General features: G+C 42.2%; 1 protein-coding gene and 1 pseudogene across 1 annotated transcript in view; one reads left to right on the plus strand and one right to left on the minus strand.

The window, feature by feature from the left end:
- The first annotated feature begins 11,318 nt into the window (after nt 1-11,318).
- On the plus strand, nt 11,319-18,796 carry LOC139378100 (sarcospan-like; annotated as a pseudogene).
- Nucleotides 18,621-20,522, minus strand: part of LOC139373668 (inositol 1,4,5-trisphosphate-gated calcium channel ITPR2-like) — a 173,009-nt gene continuing 171,107 nt past the window's right edge. The window contains exon 58 of the mRNA XM_071114505.1: nt 18,621-18,862. The gene's annotated coding sequence lies outside the window, so the exon portion shown is untranslated. The remainder of the gene's footprint in view (nt 18,863-20,522) is intronic.

Below are 20,522 nucleotides of genomic sequence, written 5' to 3' on the forward strand. Positions count from 1 at the left end.
CAGGACAGACATTTGACGAACTGACTTGTTGGAAAGATGGCATCCTATGACGGTGCCACATTGAACGCCACTGAGCTCTTCAGTAAGGCCATTCTGCTGCCAATGTTCGTCTAGATTACATGGCTGTGTGCTCGATTTTATACACCAGTCAGCAACGGGTGTGGCTGAAATAGCCAAATCCACTCATTTGAAGGGTTGTCCACATACTTTTGTATATATAGTGCATCTGTGACCAACATATGCATATCTGTATTCCCAGTCATGTGAAATCCATAGATTAGGGACTAATGAATTATCTGTAACTTTTGTTTTGTATGTTGCTTTAATATTTCTGTTCGATATATATACACTGCTCAAAAAAATAAAGGGAACACTAAAATAACACATCCTAGATCTGAATGAATGAAATATTCTTATTGAATACTTTTTTCATTACATAGTTGAATGTGCTGACAACAAAATCACGCAAAAATTATCAATGGAAATCAAATTTATCAACCCATGGAGGTCTGGATTTGGAGTCACACTCAAAATTAAAGTGGAAAACCACACTACAGGCTGATCCAACGTTGATGTAATGTTCTTAAAACAAGTCAAAATGAGGCTCAGTAGTGTGTGTGGCCTACATGTGCCTGTATGAACTCCCTACAACGCCGGACCAGTCCATAGCATCAATGCCTTCCTCTTGCAGGAACTGCTGACACACTCCTAATGCATTGTCTTGCATTAGGAGGAACCCAGGGCCAACCGCACCAGCATATGGTCTCACAAGGGGTCTGAGGATCTCATCTCGGTACCTAATGGCAGTCAGGCTACGTCTGGCGAGCACATGGAGGGCTGTGCGGCCCCCTAAAGAAATGCCACCCCACACCATTACTGACCCACCGCCAAACCGGTCATGCTGGAGGATGTTGCATGCAGCAGAACGTTCTCCACGGCGTCTCCAGACTCTGTCATGTCTGTCACGTGCTCAGTGTAAACCTGCTTTCATCTGTGAAGAGCACAGGGCACCAGTGGCGAATTTGCCAATCTTGGTGTTCTCTGGCAAATGCCAAACGTCCTGCACGGTGTTGGGCTGTAAGCACAACCCCCACCTGTGGACGTCGGGCCCTCATACCACCCTCATGGAGTCTGTTTCTGACCGTTTGAGCAGACACATGCACATTTGTGGCCTGCTGGAGGTCCTTTTGCAGGGCTCTGGCAGTGCTCCTCCTTGCACAAAGGCGGAGGTAGCGGTCCTGCGGCTGGGTTGTTGCCCTCCTACAGCCTCCTCCACGTCTCCTGATGTACTGACCTGTCTCCTGGTAGCGCCTCCATGCTCTGGACACTACGCTGACAGACACAGCAAACATTCTTGCCACAGCTCGCATTGATGTGCCATCCTGGATGAGCTGCACTACCTGAGCCACTTGTGTGGGTTGTAGACTCCGTCTCATGCTACCACTAGAGTGAAAGCACCGCCAGCATTCAAAAGTGACCAAAACATCAGCCAGGAAGCATAGAAACTGAGAAGTGGTCTGTGGTCCCCACCTGCAGAACCACTCCTTTATTGGGGTGTCTTGCTAATTGCCTATAATTTCCACTTGTTGTCTATTCCATTTGCACAACAGCATGTGCAATTTATTGTCAATCAGTGTTGCTTCCTAAGTGGACAGTTTGATTTCACAGAAGTGTGATTGACTTGAAGTTACATTGTGTTGTTTAAGTGTTCCCTTTATTTTTTTGAGCAGTGTATATATATAATATACATGTGTTAACTTATGCGTGCATGGCTATTGAAACCAGTGGCGTAGGATGCACTCCCTCAGCCCCAAACTTTTTTTTTCTTCTTTTAGATAAAGTTTTTTTGTTGTTTAGGAAAACAGAACTTCTTGCAATTCTTGCTAACAGAAAATCTTGCTGTTTTAAAGCTAATTTCCTGCAATTCTACACATTTTGCCTTGGGGCAGAGAAAAAAAGTGCAGTTTTATATTTAATATTTAATATCATATCGTCATATGCCACTGGTGACAATAGTGATACATGCATAAGTTAACACATAATGTAGGCCTACACTTCTGAACGTATTTATTTTTACAGTGAAGTTAAAACTTTTCAATTTGGCTCTTTACTCCACCATTTTGGATTGGTGAACAAATGTTTTATGAGGCAACTGTACAGAATGTTTTATTTATTTGAGGGTATTTCGGTGGCCAGCCGGATGCCTGACAACAAAGATCAATGACGACCACATCCTCACGAAGAGTTTAATTCCAAAATGCTATATATTCATTTTCAGAAATGTTGGTAAATTAAGTTTAATCTATTAAAGAAATTATTTTTTGTTTTCTCACTATCTAATCATGGCATGGGGTTGTTCAATTACATATATATATATATATATTTTTTTTAAATTTCCTTTTCTCTCCAATTTCGTGGTATCCAATTGTTAGTAATTACTATCTTGTCTCATCACAACAACTCCCGTACAGGCTCGGGAGAGACGAAGGTCGAAAGCCACGCGTCCTCTGAAACACAACCCAACCGCACTGCTTCTTAACACAGCGCGCATCCAACCTGGAAGCCAGCCGCACCAATGTGTCGGAGGAAACACCTTGGTTAGCGTGCACTGCGCCCGGCCCGCCACAGGAGTCGCCTCCCTAACCCGGACAACGCTAGGCCAATTGTGCGTCACCCCACGGAGCTCCCGGTCGCGGCCGGCTGCGACAGAGCCTGGGCACGAAACCAGGGTCTCTGGTGGCACAGCTAGCACTGCGATGCAGACTTTTTCCACATTTTGTTGCGTTACAGCCTTATTCTAAAATTGATTAAATAAATGTTTTTCCTCATCAAATTACACATAATACCCCATAATGACAAAGCAAAAGCAGGTGTATAGAACATTTAGCAAATGTATTACAAAAAAACTGAAATACCTTATTTACATAAGAATTCAGACCCTTTGCTATGAGACTCAAAATTGAGTTCAGGTGCATCCTGTTTCCATTGATCATCCTTGAGATGTTTCTACAACTTGATCGGAGTCCACCTGTGGTAAATTCAATTGATTTGACATGATTTGAAAAGGCACACACCGTCTATATAAGGTCGCACAGTTGACAGTGCATGTCAGAGCAAAAACCAAGCCATGAGGTCAAAGGAATTGTCCATAGAGCTCTGAGACAGGATTGTGTCGAGGCACAGATCTGGGGAAGAGTACCAAAAAATGTCTGCAGCATTGTAGGTCCCCAAGAACACAGTGGCCTCCATCATTCTTAAATGGAAGTTTGGAACCACCAAGACTCTTCCTAGAGCTGGCCGCCCGGGGGAGAAGGGCCTTGGTCAGGGAGGTGACCAAGATCCCGATGGTCACTCTGGCAGAGCTCCATAGTTCCTTCCAGAAGGACAACCATCTCTGCAGAACTCCACCAATCAGGCCTTTAAGGTAGAGTGGCCAGACGGAAGCCACTCCTCAGTAAAAGGCACATGACAGTTCGTTTGGAGTTTGCCAAAAGGCACCTAAAGGATTCTCAGACCATGGCCTGAATGCCAAGCATCATGTCGGGCGTAAACCTGGCACCATCCATACTCGTCGCCAAACCCACTGGCTCCGGGTCATCTACAAGTCTTTGCTAGGTAAAGCCCTGCCTTATCTCAGCTCATTGGTCACCAGAGCAGCACCCACCCGTAGCAAACGCTCCAGCAGGTAAATCTCACTGGTCACCCCTAAAGGCAATTCCTCCTTTGGCCACCTTTCCTTCCAGTTCTCTGCTGCCAATGACTGAAACGAACTGCAAAAATCACTGAAGCTGGAGACACATATCTCCCTCACTAGCTTTAAGCACCAGCTGTCAGAGCAGCTCACATATCACTGCACCTGTACATAGCCCATCTGTAAATAGCCCATCCAACTACCTCATCCCCATACTGTTTTTATGTATCTTGCTCCTTTGCACCCCAGTATCTCTACTTGCACATTCATCTTCTGCACATCTACCATTCCAGTGTTTAATTGCTATGTTGTAATTATTTTGCCACCATGGCCTATTTATTGACTTACCTCCCTTATCTTACCTCATTTGCACACACTGTATATAGATTTTATCTACTGTATTTTTGACTGTGTTTGTTTATTCCATGTGTAACTGTGTTGTTGTTTGTGTCGCACTAGGACTGAGAGCCTAGTCAAGATCGAGGGAAAGATGAATGGAGCAAAGTACAGAGATCCTTGATAAAAACTTGCTCCAGAGCGCCCAGGACCTCAGATTGGGGCGAAGGTTCACCTTCCAACAACACAACGACCCTAAGCACACAGCCAAGACAACGCATGAGTGGCTTCGGGACAAGTCTCTGAATGTCATTGAGTGGTCCAGCCAGAGCCCGATCGAACATCTCTGGGGAGACGCTCCCCATCCAACCTGACTTGAGAGGATCTGCAGAGAAGAATGGGAGAAACTCCCAAATACAGGTGTGCCAAGCTTGTAGTGTCATACCCAAGAAGATTCGAGGCTGTAATCGCTGTGAAAGGTGCTTCAACAAAGTACTGAGTAACGGCTCTGAATACTTATATAAATGTGATATTTCAGTAGTCTTTTTAATACATTTGCAAACATTTCTAAAAACCTGTTTTTGCTTTGTCATTATGAGGTATTGTGTGTAGATTTACGAGGGGGAAAAAACAATTTAATCCATTTTAGAAAAGGCTGTAATGTAACAAAATGTGGAAAAAGTCAAGGGGTCTGAATACTTTCCGAAAGTACTGTACCACAGTCAAATATAGAGAATGCAAACATTCCATTCCAGCTAAACAAGGGATATACAGTGGGGCAAAAAAGTATTTAGTCAGCCACCAATTGTGCAAGTTCTCCCACTTAAAGATGAGAGAGGCCTGTAATTTTCATCATAGGTACACCTCAACTATGACAGACAAAATTAGAAAAAAAATCCAGAAAATCACATTGTAGGATTTTTAATGAATTTATTTGCAAATGATGGTGGAAAATAAGTATTTGGTCAATAACAAAAGTGTATCTCAATACTTTGTTATATACCCTTTTTGGCAATGACAGAGGTCAAGCGTTTTCTGTAAGTTTTCACACACTTTTGCTGGTATTTTGGCCCATTCCTCCATGTAGATCTCCTCTAGAGTAGTGATGTTTTGGGGCTGTTGCTGGGCAACACGGACTTTCAACTCCCTCCAAAGATTTTCTATGGGGTTGAGATCTGGAGACTGGCTAGGCCACTCTAGGACCTTGAAATGCTTCTTACGAAGCCACTCCTTCGTTGCCCGGGCGGTGTGTTTGGTATCATTGTCATGCTGAAAGACCCAGCCACGTTTCATCTTTAATGCCCTTGCTGATGGAAGGAGGTTTTCACTCAAAATCTCACGATACATGGCCCCATTCATTCTTTCCTTTACACGGATCAGTCGTCCTGGTCCCTTTGCAGAAAAACAGCCCCAAAGCATGATGTTTCCACCCCCATGCTTCACAGTAGGTATGGTGTTCTTTGGATGCAACTCAGCATTCTTTGTCCTCCAAACACAACGAGTTGAGTTTTTACCAAAAAGGTATATTTTGGTTTCATCTGACCATATGACATTCTCCCAATATTCTTCTGGATCATCCAAATGCTCTCTAGCAAACTTCAGACGGACCTGGACATGTACTGGCTTAAGCAGGGGGACACGTCTGGCACTGCAGGATTTGAGTCCCTGGCGGCGTAGTGTGTTACTGATGGTAGGCTTTGTTACTTTGGTCCCAGCTCTCTGCAGGTCATTCACTAGGTCCCCCCGTGTGGTTCTGGGATTTTTGCTCACCGTTCTTGTGATCATTTTGACCCCACGGGGTGAGATCTTGCGTGAAGCCCCAGATCGAGGGAGATTATCAGTGGTCTTGTATGTCTTCCATTTCCTAATAATTGCTCCCACAGTTGATTTCTTCAAACCAAGCTGCTTACCTATTGCAGATTCAGTCTTCCCAGCCTGGTGTAGGTTTACAATTTTGTTTCTGGTGTCCTTTGACAGCTCTTTGGTCTTGGCCATAGTGGAGTTTGGAGTGTGACTGTTTGAGGTTGTGGACAGGTGTCTTTTATACTGATAACAAGTTCAAACAGGTGCCATTAATACAGGTAACGAGTGGAGGACAGAGGAGCCTCTTAAAGAAGAAGTTACAGGTCTGTGAGAGCCAGAAATTGTGCTTGTTTGTAGGTGACCGAATACTTATTTTCCACCATAATTTGCAAATAAATTAATTAAAAATCCTACAATGTTATTTTCTGGATTTTTTTTTCTCATTATGTCTGTCATATTTGAAGTGTACCTATGATGACAATTACAGGCCTCTCTCATCTTTTTAAGTGGGAGAACTTGCACAATTGGTGGTTGACTAAATACTTTTTCCCCCCACTGTATAGCGTTATGCAAAAAAACACATTTTTATACACATCTAAAATCTGTGAATATAAAATCTGAGAACAGTAATATTTTACACCACATGAAGGAACCCATAAGCTATCATTTCTGATGAAATCACACAAAAGTAAAACATTGGTGGATGTAGTGTTTTTTAAATCAATTCCATATATGTTTGCTTATAATCATAATATGATTAATTAGCCTGCTCTTGCTTACACATAACTTAAAAAGGTCTGAAGTAAAAGTCCAGTGTTTTCTATTTATCTATGTAGGTCTCAGGAACTAAAAATACAATCTTTAACTTGCTTAACTGCTGAATTTCACGCTCTGTACCCAAAGTAGCAGATGTCTCACTGTTCAGTTAAATTTGATCAGGTTCATATCAACCAATGTCTGTAACGATTCATGTATACATAATTCAAAATGACTATATAATGTTGAGGAATAATTTGCCCTTTGAGACATGCCTTTTTAGCCATGCTACACCACCATACCATTGGCCTTGGCTTTTTTATCCTCTGATGCTATAATCTTTTGTATTTTCACATGACCACTTGGAGCGGCAGGTAGCCTAGTGGACTTGGACTTGTAACCGAAAGGTTGCAAGATTGAATCCCCGAGCTGACAACGTAAAAATCTGTTGTTCTGCCCCTAAACAAGACAGTTGTCCCACTGTTCCTAGGCCGTCATTGAAAATATACATTTGTTCTTAACTGACTTGCCTAGTTAAATAAAGGTTAAATAAAGTACCCCAAAGCTCTGTATTACAACTTTGACTGGATCCTGGAAGTCAAGTCTCCTCCTTTAACCTTTTCAAAGTCAACTTGCTAAATTACCGCTCACAGTATTTTCATACATATCTGTATACTGCTTAGAAATGAATGCAAATGCAAATGAATGCACTACGTATCTAGTCCCCTCCTTTGAAGGTGTCAAGTATTTGGACAAATTCACTTATACAGTATGTGTATTCAAGTAGTCAAAAGTTTAGTATTTGATCCTATATTCCTAGCATGCAATGACTACATCAAGCTTGTGACTCTACAAACTTGTTGGATGCATTTGCAGTTTTATTTGGTTGCGTTTCATAATTTTGTTTGCCCAATAGGAACTGAATGGTGAATAATGTATTGTGCTATTTTGGAGTCCCTTTTATTGTAAATAAGAATAGAAGATGTTTCTGAACACTTCTTCATTAATGTGGATGCTACCGTGATTATGTATAATCATGAATGAATCCAAAATAATGATGACTGAGAAAGCTCTGAGTAATGATGTCTGAGAAAGACTGAGAGCCTAAGGCAAAAGATTCTGTGATCAGATTAGATAAAATTGAGCTCTCTGGCCTGAATGCAAAGCACTATGTCTGGAGAATATCAGGCATAGCTCATCACTCGTATAAAACCATCCCTACCGTGAAGAATGGTGGTAACAGCATCATGCTATGGGAATGCTTTTCAGTGGCAGGGACTGGGAGACTGGTAAGCGTAGAGGGAACAATGAATGGAGCCAAATACAGGCAAATCCTTGATGAGAACCTGCTTCCGAGTGCAAACAACCTTAGACTGGTGCGAAGATTTACATTCCAACAGGACACTAATCCCAAACATATTGCAAAAGCAACAGTCGAATAGCTTCAGAACAAGAATGTGCTTGAATGGCCCAGCCAAAACCCAGACTTGAATCCCATTGAAAATCTGTGGAAAGACTTGAAGATTGCTGTTCCCCATCTAATTTAACAGAGCTTGAGAAAATCTGCAAGGCAGAATAAGAGAAAAGCCCCAAATCCAGATGTGCAAAGCTCATACAGACATACCCAAGACTACTCAAAGCTGTAATTGCCACCAAAGGTGCTTCTACAAAGTATTGACTCATGGGTGTGAATACTTACAGTACCAGTCAAACGTCTGATTTGTCTGATTTCTTTTGATGTCAAGCAAAGAGGCACTGAGTTTGAAGGTAGGCCTTGAAATACATCCACAGGTACACTTCCAATTGACTCAAATTATGTCACTTAGCCTATCAGATGCTTCTAAAGCCATGACATCAATTTCTGGAATTTCCCAAGCTGTTTAAAGGCACAGTCAATTTAGTGTATGTGAACTTCTGACCCACTGGAATTGTGACACAGTGAATTATAAGTGAAATAATCTGTCTGTAAACAATTGTTGGAAAAATGTGTGGCGTGGTTGAAAAACTAGTTTTAATGACTCCAACCTAAGTGTATGCAAACTTCCGACTTCAACTGTATGTATGTATGTATGTATAGTACCAGTCAAAAATTTGGACACATCTACCTCATTCAAGGGTTTTTCTTTATTTTACTATTTTCTACATTGTAGGATAGTAGTGAAGATATCAAAACTATGAAATAACACATATGGAATCCTGTAGTAACCAACAAAGTGTTTAAAAAATCAAATATATTTTACATTTTAGATTCTTTAAAGTAGCCACCGTTTGCCTTGATGACAGTTTTGCACACTCTTGGCATTCTCTCAACCAGCTTCATGAGGTAGTCACCTGGAATGCATTTCAATTAACAGGTATACCTTGTTAAAAGTTCATTTGTGGAATTTCTTTCCATCTTAATGCGTTTGAGCCAATCAGTTGTGTTGTGACAAGGCAGGTGTGGTATACAGAAGATAGCCCTATTTGGTAAAAGACCAAGTCCATATTATGGTAAGACCAGCTCAAATAAGCAAAGAGTCCATCATTACTTTAAGACATGAAGGTCAGTCAAAGCAGATTGAAATTGTTTGCTGTGATAATACTGAGGGTCATAGGATATTTCCAGGTTACCATGTAACCTGACCAGATACAAATAGAGGACTCCATTAATAGGCTTTAGGGCCGAGAGTTTTTCCTGGCCCTGTCACATGATGTCTGGCCCTAATAATATTGGTTCTCATTACCAGTACTACAGATCATGCTGCAGAGTGGTTGTTGTGACAGATGAAGCCATATGCTACACTCAGGTGGCCAAAAGCAATATGGTGACAGGCATGCAGGGGACTGTCAGTCTCACACCACACCACTTGCCAACCTCCCTGTTCGACTAGTGTAGAACCAGTGTACCAACACTAGGAACCCCTGGAGAGAGAGCAGAGGAGTCCTGCAGGCTTGCTTGCTGCTCAACGTCTGAGAGCATATTCACTGAAAATAAAATATTGTGCTAGTTCTACTTTTAACAGATTAGGCAAATATTAGGCAAATATAAACTTTTGAATATTTCCAGCATGAGGTATTTTTATGCATAATATATTAAACTTTTTGTGTTTTACAAACACTAATATATTAAGTCCAACATAAAAACATGGCTTAGATCCAATTCAATTATATTGATTCCAAACTCTTATTAAACATTACGTTTACTTAATCTTTCTAATTATTTACTTTCAGTGATCGTGTCTTAATATTAACAACGTTTTATGCATTTGACCATTTGCCATTTTAGCAGACAACCCACATTAGCAGACATTATTGGTATAGTCACTGAACATCAATTTGCTTGACAGTTTTGATATCCATTCATCATGATCCATTACACCTCAGGACAACCAGATGCTTAATACTAAAATATACTTTGATTTCTTCAATCATGCATACAACATTGTCTAACAGTATTTTGACTGTCTCAGAATCGTAATAAACAGAGCCACGTGGCAAAAGCATTGAGGTATAAAATGGGCCGCCTCCAGGTTGCATCCTGTTTACACGGCCCAACTTCACATGCACACTAGCAGTCAGTGTGCACAGGGAGCAGCAATGTCATCACACCATCCCAAAACACGGCAGACATTGGATGAATATAAAATAATATATTGGGCTGCGATTAATGGAAAAAAAATAGGCCTCAGCAAAAACTATTTGAAAAATTCAGTGGATGTTTTGTGGGAGGGGCCTCTGGGTTTAGTGGTCCTGTGGGGGGGGGGGGGGGGGGGGGGGGGGGGGGGGGGTGGGAGGGGCTACTAAACTTTCTTGCGGTTCTTCTGTACCTTATTGAATTTGTGTGTGTGGGGGGGAGGGGCACGGTCTGAGGGAGGGAGGGAATAATGGTAAAGGATTAGCATCCTGCTCTTTTCTCTTTTGTTTGTTTAATTTCATAACTGAGTGTGTACGGGGGGGAGGGTGGGGGGGGCAGAGGGTTAATGTGACTTCCTTGTTTTTTTTGTGCCCCTCTGTCAATATAAATTAAATTAAATAATCTAAATGTTCAAAAAAATGCTTGTCTCAAGACAGATAAGGACTTGTAAAATCTATTCATAAGTAAGGTTATGAAAGATCTGACAATTTAGAGGTTGTGCATTTAATTATTTCCTTTAATTTTAAATGTTGCTCTGAATCCATATAATAATGTAATGACTAATTCCATTACTTTGGCATTGCTATTTATTTGGAATAAAACACCCCAAAATTCCTTATACCATTGAGACTGAACTGTAATTGGACTAATTAATCCACGTTCTGATCATTTTAATAGAGAATCAGAGCTACAGTAATGCCCTCACATGTCTCCTGATCACATTACTTCTTCCAGTAAATCATGTGACTTTGGCTTCCACCACTTGGCCCAACTGTGCGTGTAATGGTGTTGACAACAGTGATCCAATCGCTCTCATTGGAGAATGACGTGGCTGACTTTTCTGGGCCAATCTTTCTTTAACCCCTAACTGCTAATTGCTTTCTATTTCCGATTACAGCAAACATGATTTAGTTTTATTTTCTATGTAACTGATGTCTGATCACATCAGTGCTTCTGGTCATGTGTTGGAGTCCCCCTTGGTCTCCCCCCCCTCCTCTTATTTTCCTTCAATGTGCTGCTGCTCTGCTAAGTGGCGCCAGAGCCGCTCCAGGAATCTGCTCTAAATGTTAGTTCAAAGTCTTCTCTGGTTCCAAATAGCCTAGCAGCAGAGCTGGGCTTATGCTGAGAGGAACCCTGAGCAGGAAGAGGAAGGGAACGCGGGGCGCGGCAGGCAGCACACCCAACAGACAGCACGACAGTAAGAGACTGACAAACAAATGAACGGGAAAGAAAAGAGAGAAAACCACCTCCCGTGAAGCTGAAGAAGAAGTGCTTGTCGCATCTCCCTGACAGAAGGTGAAGAATGGGAGAAGGGAAGAAGGGATCCGGAGGAAGAGAGAAGAGCAGAGGAGCACCCCCCATCAGAGGAGAAGAAAGAGGTGAAGGCCGAGGATGGAGGCCCAGCGCCCGAGAACTCCCACAAGTGCTGTGGCTATCACTTCCCCCTACTCATCGCCCTGCTACAGTTGCTGCTGAGGGTGGCCATCACAGCCATGGCCTTCCCCATGGTCACAATCAGCCCCTCGCTCCTGGCCAGGGAGACCCCACACTTGGCTGGCATCCTTGTAAGCATGGACCTGCCTCGTCCGTCTGTATGCATGTTCACTCAATATGGCATAGTGCCACTGTTGTAGCTGCATGGGCCTATACCTTATCTTTCTCTGGTCCCCATGTCCATCTGACCTCACTACATGACTGCATGGATCCTCATCCTCATCGTCTAACAAATCAAATCAAATTTAATTTGTCACACGCTTTGTAAACAGCAGGTATAGACTAACAGTGAAATGCTTGCTTACGGGCCCTTCCCAACAATGAAGAGAGAAATAAAAGAGAAATAATAGAAAAGTAATGACACTTCATAATAAATACGCAATTAGTAACAATGACTTGGATATATCTATGGGGTGACTAGTACCTAGTTGATGTGCAGGGGTACGAGGTAATTGAGGTCGATATGTACATATAACTAGGAATAAAGTGACTAGGCAATAGGATATATAATAAACAGTAGCAGCAGTGTATGTGATGAGTCAAAAACGTTAGTGCAAAAAAGGTCAATGCAGATCGTCCGGGCAGTTATTTGGTAAACAAACTATTTAGTAAGATTATGGCTTGGTGTAGAAGCTGTTCAGGGTCCTGTTGTTCCAGACTTGGTGCATCGGTATTGCTTGCCATGCGGTAGCAGAGAGAACAGTCTATGACTTGGATGGCTCGAGTCTGAACATTTTTAGGGCTGTTTTCTGACACCGCCCGGTGTAGAAGTTCTGGATGGCAGGGAACTCGACCTCAGTGATGTACTGGGCCGTCAACATTACCCTCTGTAACGCCTTGTGGTCGGTCGGGTGCCAAGCAGTTGCCATACCAAGAGGTGATGCAGCCAGTCATTATGCTCTCAATTGTGCAGCTGTAGAACATTTTGAGGATCTGAGGGCCCATGCCAAATCTTTTCAGCCTGCTGAGGGGAAAGAGGCGTTGTCGTATGTTGGTGTGTGTGGACCATGATAGATCCTTAGTGATGTGGACACAGAGGAACAAAAAGCTCTAGAGCCGCTCCACTACAGCCCTGTCGATGTGGAGAGGGGCCTGCTCGGCCCTCCTTTTCCTGTAGTTCACGATCAGCGCCTTTGTCTTGCTGACGTTGAGGGAGAGGTTGTTGTCCTGGCACCACACTGCCAGATCTCTGACCTCCCTATAGGCTGTCTCATCGTCGTCGGTGATCAGGTCTACCACTGTCAATGCAACCTTGTGTATCTACATGCATAGACACTCAGTTTGGCCACTACGGTTGCTGCCTCTGTCCAGCCTCACCTCACTGCTGGACTGTATGTCATGGACACCTTTCCAGATCCTCTAACTACTGTGCCTACCATGCACTTCATCTACAATAGATGCATGGACACTGGTTGTACCGCCTCATCCCCTGGAATGAAGCCAAATTGACTTCTCTTCTACCTTCACTGCATGCATGGCCTAATGATGTATATAAACACATCTGTATGACTCTAGCACACAGACATATGTACATATCTCCTCATCTCCATATGTCTCAACACATTTGCATGGCCCTCTTGTACATTACTAATTGCTACCTCTTCAGTTTGTACGCCGTATGTCCTTCTGCATAGACTTGTCACTTTGTCCCTGTTGTATTTCCACCTTACTGCATGTACACATACATGTACACATACAGTGAACGCCTCCTTATCAGTCTAGTCTCATCTCTCTATTCACACGTCACCTTACATGATCTCCATCTAAAGTCAAAATTAGGGTTATCATGCTTTACTGCCTTTTCTATAGCTGTTAGAATCTCAGTGTTTAAAAGGGAAAGTTCCCCTCAGTCTCATTGAACACATTGGGTGACATTCTAAATGTAAACATTTTGACTACTAGCAATTAGCTTGATGTTATTTTCACATTTGCTCCCTCACTCGCTGACTGTTGATTAGATCTATCTCGTAGAAGCAGTATACTGGCTTAAAGGGCTGTAACAAGTTTCAAACTTCCCCCAACTGTAATCATGGCAAGACTTTGGCCTTGTAAAAGTAAAAGTACTTGGCTTGTTGAGAAAACAACAAGTCTAGAATGGCAGTCAGTGTTATGGCTCTTAGCTTCATTACCTCAATCCTACAGTTAGCTAATGTCTTCAGATAAATAAAGCAAATAATACTGAAAACAATAGACGGTAACACTTTACCTTATGTTGCAACATTGTATCAACATGTCGTCAGGATTTCCACTGAAGTTCTGCTTAGGAGTAATACAAGTTACATAAGATACAGCATTTCTATATTGAATTTGGAATATTCTCATGCTACAACAAATCATATTTTACTCTATAGAAACTACAATAATGAACGCAAGGCTATAGAGGCCTACTAATGATAACACAGGGGTCTGACTATGTGTTTTTCTCTACTATCTATAGCATTGACTTTCTAGTGGTGAACATTAGCATTTCTTTAACAAAATCACGTTGTCCACGTGAGATACTTCACAGTTGCATCTCTGTACAGGAGAAAAACATGTTTTCTCTCAGCTTCCCATATAGCCTAATTACAGTGTGTACAGATGTGTGCAATCGGAAGTCTTAGTACACACAGGGAACATCCATTCTGAGTTCTACGGCCCGGTGAAAAACACTGAGTTCACCAAGATCCTTCAAGAGAATTCTGATTCCTCACCTCTTAAAATAATTCAATTAGATGCTGCATGTTAGTCACAAGACTCTAATATGCTCTGAGAGAGGGTGTGTGTCATTGCAAGAGAGGAGGAAAACTGTTTTGCCATAGCAGTAAGAATGTTATCAGCTGACAAGCTGATGCTGAAAGTGCAGAATATTAATAGTGAACTTGGGATGAACAGCTTGAAGAGGGTTGAAGAGGCCCCTCTCAGCAGCAAATAAGATAAGAGGTTTGCGTGTGTGTGGTTTAGAGCACCATGGCAACACTTGGTGTTGATCAGATCCGAATAAATTCAGTTTCCCAATAACACATATGCCATTCAAAAAATAAAAAAGCAGTGATCATGTACTGGTAACTATTTACTTAAAGCATGCAGGAATAATGCATAATAATGCAATGTAAGACTTTCATGAGCATGCATGACCCCTTATGTCTTGACACTGAGCAAGGCTGTTACCCACTGTTCCCCGGGCGCCGAAGACGTGGCTGTTGTTTAAGGCAGCCCTCCGCACCTCTCTGATTGAGGGGTTGGGTTAAATGCAGAAGACACATTTCAGTTGAATGCATTCAGTTGTACAACTGACTAGGTATCCCCCTTTCCCTTTCCCTTAAAGCAGTCTTTGTATTTTTAAAGCAAACATTAAAGAATGATTAACTTAAAGTATACAAGTATATTTTGCAAAGCATATCATTTAGAGAATGACCCTCACTAAATACATTTTCCGCTGTGTTCTATGTTATTCTAGTTGTTATTCCAGGAGAGCATTTCAGAGGTGCGGGGGCGGTCGAGCAGAAAGCCCAATCCCCCATGGAGCAGAGCTTGTTCCTGGAGATGTGGAGGAGTAGGCGATCATGCAATCTGAGGTTGCGGTGAGATTATGGGATAGCAGCAGTTATTTGAGGTATTTGTAATTATTAAGGATCCCCGTTAGTTCCTGCCAAAGCAGCAGCTACTCTTCCTGGGGTTTATTAAGGATCCCCGTTAGTTCCTGCCAAAGCAGCAGCTACTCTTCCTGGGGTTTATTAAGGATCCCCGTTAGTTCCTGCCAAAGCAGCAGCTACTCTTCCTGGGGTTTATTAAGGATCCCCGTTAGTTCCTGCCAAAGCAGCAGCTACTCTTCCTGGGGTTTATTAAGGATCCCCGTTAGTTCCTGCCAAAGCAGCAGCTACTCTTCCTGGGGTTTATTAAGGATCCCTGTTAGTTCCTGCCAAAGCAGCAGCTACTCTTCCTGGGGTTTATTAAGGATCCCCGTTAGTTCCTGCCAAAGCAGCAGCTACTCTTCCTGGGGTTTATTAAGGATCCCCATTAGTTCCTGCCAAAGCAGCAGCTACTCTTCCTGGGGTTTATTAAGGATCCCCGTTAGTTCCTGCCAAAGCAGCAGCTACTCTTCCTGGGGTTTATTAAGGATCCCCGTTAGTTCCTGCCAAAGCAGCAGCTACTCTTCCTGGGGTTTATTAAGGATCCCCGTTAGTTCCTGCCAAAGCAGCAGCTACTCTTCCTGGGGTTTATTAAGGATCCCCGTTAGTTCCTGCCAAGGCAGCAGCTACTCTTCCTGGGGTTTATTAAGGATCCCCGTTAGTTCCTGCCAAAGCAGCAGCTACTCTTCCTGGGGTTTATTAAGGATCCCCGTTAGTTCCTGCCAAGGCAGCAGCTACTCTTCCTGGGGTCTAGCAACATTAAGGCAGTTCTAAACAATTAAACATTTTACATGAACACATTGTGTTCCCTCAGGCCACTACTCTACTATCACATATCTACAATACAACATACATGTGTACGTGTGTGTAGAGTGCATGTCTTATCATGTTTATGTGTCTCTTCACAGTCCCTGCTGTTCCATAAGGTGTATTTTTATGTTTAAAATGGGATTCTACTGCTTGCATCAGTTACCTGATGTGGAATAAAGTTCCATGTAGCCATGGCTCTATGTAGTACTGTACCTTCCCATAGTCTGTTCTTAATTTGGGGATTGTGAAGAGACCTTTGGTGGCATGTCTTGTGGGGTATGCATGGGTGTGCATAGCTGTGTGCTAGTAGTTTATACAGACACCTCAGTGCATGCAGCATGTCAACACTTCTTATGGCGGGGCATTGCCATGGATGGACTGGAATGTCAGCAGGAGAGTTTTGAATTCAGTTCTGAGTGAGACTGGGAGGCAGTTCAGAGATGCCAGAATGGGGAGCATCGTCCAAATATAACATTTTCACAGATGGACTTCCTCCACTCAAAATGTATGTAGAAGTAGTCCTATAACGTGTAGAAACTGAACAATACATTAAAAAAAGTAATACAATCTACATTCCGTGGTGTAAATGTATGCAACAAAAAATTGTCGCCATTTTCACCTTCTTCACATCTTCCTAAAGATCCTAGCCTAACATAACACGTGAGTACAGCTATAGAGAAGGCTTTGTGAAGTGCTTCTAGCACACTTTGGTTCAGCACAGTACAATACATCTCATGATGTACTTTAATTCTCCATATTTCACAGTTGTTTTAAATAAACATAAACACCATTTCAAATTAAGCAAGCATCAAACATGACATAAGCGGCGTGTACCGGAAAACAAATACTGAGCGAATCAGGGCTATGTTACGTAACCTGTGGATTTAGATGAAGGGCTAGTGTTATTGGGATTGTACACTCCAATTACATAAACCACGCAAAGCCCCTCTCACACATTATCAAGCTGTATTTTTAGACATAATTTACATAATGTGTACATACCCACACAACATGTGGATAAAGGTACAGTGGATGGGAGCTGCAGGGGATTCTCACATGGACACTACTTTCAGCAGTCAGTCCTCCATTAAAGGGATACTTCCAACTGGAACGTTTTGTGTGAAAATAACGCAATTATTTTGAAAATAACTCCCAATAACATCAAAGGGGGTCACTTTCTTTGTATCTTTTTGACATGTAAAATATTGCCGTTTTAAAATATATACACACTGGTATGGTTCTGCTGGACATAATGAACGAGGTTATAAAGTGGTGAAGTGCCCCTTTAAGACAGCCCTGCTACGTCTCTCAGGGTCAGGTTCTACCTCTGGCCGATAGCCAAGACCTGCAGGTATTTATTGGCCGCTGTGCGAGGAGATAATTGTTAGCAGACAAACCTATTTGGATATGGCTAGAGAGTGGGCATACCTTGTTCACTAAGGCTGTGTTTACACAGCCACCCTAAAAATCCAAATCAGATGTTGTTCTCCATATCCCAATTTCTTTTCTGTCTACACTTTTACATGTGACCCACATCAAACTTGCGCATTCACACTGATGTAGCATCTGAAGTAGCACACGGATGGAATGCTCATTTTTAGTCACTGTTCCTGTAAATATTGGGGTGGTTGTCATGGAAATGGTAGGTCATGAGCAAAGCAAAATAATGATCAGAGCGTCGCATATGAATCATCAGGTTTGTTTCAGGATTCAGATCCACATATAGAGGTGGTATAAGTCGAAAGTCAAAAGAACATATTCCATGTGTTTTCCTGCTGTTTACACATAAGGGAAAAGACAACTGGAGTTGTATGTCTTCACTCAGCTTACTGTAACACATTCAATTACTGATTGGTGTGACTTTTACACAGGCAGCCCAATTCAGATATTTTGCCATTTATTTGCATATCTGATACCCATCTAATATTTTCCCTAATGTGTAAACAGTAAAAAAAATTAAAAAAAACACATGGTATCTAATCTTTTGACTTTTGAATTCCACATAAATCAGAAGTAAAAAGATCAGATTCCATGAGATTTTTTTGCTGTCATTCAGTCATTTAAATGTATTACAGTAAGTAGCGTAAAGGCATAAAACTCCAGTTGTCTTAGTATAGACAACTAGAGTCATGTTTAATAGGCTCCAACAGGGAAAATGCTTTGAAACAGTGTTGTCATTTGTAGTCTGTCCTCTATTTCAAGTAATTTCATTGCATGCCTGCAGAACATGACCCTGCTGTTGTCCTTCAGGATTAATAATGACCTCCCTCTAAAAATGTATCCCCGGTCCTGGAATCCCCACTATGCTTAGATATTCTATGCTATACTAAACTAGCTCACCTCTTCTCCTCTCCCCCTCCAGTTGCTGTACTTTATCCTGTGCGCCATGGGCCTGGTCCTCTCATCCCTGGTCATGGCCTTCTTTGGCCACCACTACGCCCAGACCAACAGCTTCAGCTGCCTGGAGGTGGGCGACGACTGCGTGTGCACCCTGAACCCCCACGACCCTATTCCCAGGACCTTCCCCTACGCTGAGGTCAGCAACTGCGGAGAGGTCACTGGCACCCTGAAGCTGTAGTATGTGCCTTGGGGGCCTTCGTCATGTGGAAGCACCACCATCAAGTGTTCTTCGTGGAGCTGCAGATGGGCTCGCCCTCCTTCCAGCACTGGTTGAAGGTCTGATGGGAGTTGTAGGAAGAAGAGGCCCATGATGATGTCATGATGAGGAGTTAGCCCATGATGATGCCACTATTGAGGGTAGAGTATTGAGAGATCAGCCAATCAGAATCTTACACAAAACCTTTTGGTGTGTGCATAAGTGTGTGTTTAGGTTGTTCTCAATCATATTAACATGTTGGGGTCGTTGACGTTTTCTATAATGGCTTTTTGAACGACTTATATACTGTGTGGATAACTTTGTACTCGTAGTTGCCAATGCTACATGAGATATTTCTAATAGATGAAGAAAAGACACCAAACTACCAAAGGGGTACTTGGATGGACAGCTGGGCCGTGCCATCCAAAGAGGGAAATTATGTTTACATGGCTCATTGGCTAATTCAGCAGGAGAGTGTCCCACTCCCTTCAATAATGAAGACAGTATGCACAATTAGTTGTCTCAAGGTGAGAGAGATTTGCCTTATGTAAAAAACACCTTTTGTGATTCATAAATCACACGACACAACCGGAGACAAGAGCAGAATGAGAAAGAGAAACGTGATGCATTAGCGTTAACTAGTGGTGGGTGGTAATATGGTATTTACTGTACAATGCAGATACTATGGTCAACTCTTTGTACATACTACATGAAGAGAAGGGTTTGAAAACTGAGAAATCTGTTTCATCTTCAATAGATACCTTATTACTGGGGATTTAAGTGGTGAGCTTTTAAGTCATGCACATGTACATTAAGGAAAAAACGACTGCCAATGTCCATTTTCTATGGTTTTTAGCTTATATTCACATTTACTTTGAATAAATGGTGTTGACTTAAGTCCTTGAATCAGTTTTATTATGTATGTCACATGCAATCCTACTTCTACTGTTTAATCCAATTCTGAAATACTGTTGATTAAAAATATATGAATGAATGCGGTTTGCCTTAGAGCTACAGTATCCCACCTAGCTATCACTGAAGACAACAGACAGCTTTCGAGGGAAGCATAATAACTATCTGAGCTGGAGTCTTTTCATTCCATTCCTGGAAGGGATAATTGATCTGTGTCTCTCACCATACCCCCCCAAGGGAAAAGCATGACACCACCAGACATTTTGGACTGCAAAAATACACTTCAGCAGCATGTTATCAGATTAAGTGAGAAAGTTAAATGGCATTAGAAGGCCTGGGCCTTGTTCATTAGACACCAAACAGATTAAGAAAATACTTAAAATGGGAGGGACAACAAGGGGTGTGCCCCAATGAAAACATCCCTGATGTTTGTGGTGTTTCTGATTGGCCTGAGGGTGTATGATCTACCATGTGACCATACCACCTCATCATCCCCACAGCATGACACAGGAAGTAACATGCAGCCCATCACGAGGGAAGTGTATTTATACAACTGGCAGTAAAGAGTCCTTTCCCTCCCACAAAATTAGTTTTTCTTCCTCTGAAAACACAAACACCTGCTTGAAATGGTCATAGTTCTGTGAAGGGTAAAAACATATCTGATCTGGTGTCCTGTGAATATCTTCAGAGCCTTGAGAGGGAAAATGACTGTAGGTGATCAATTACTTTATTGGATCAACCTTCACTTACAGTGGGAGCAGAACACTTTCAAGTAACTCTAAAATTAAATGAAAACAAGCTAAATCACCAATGTGTGATACACTTCTGTTATTGAGACGCTTCACTTCAGTAATGGCCACATGCACCTGGCATAACTGAAACTGTCAAAAGAACGCGTCA

This window comes from Oncorhynchus clarkii, chromosome 2 (genome assembly GCF_045791955.1).
Source record: "Oncorhynchus clarkii lewisi isolate Uvic-CL-2024 chromosome 2, UVic_Ocla_1.0, whole genome shotgun sequence".
NCBI lineage: Eukaryota > Metazoa > Chordata > Actinopteri > Salmoniformes > Salmonidae > Oncorhynchus > Oncorhynchus clarkii.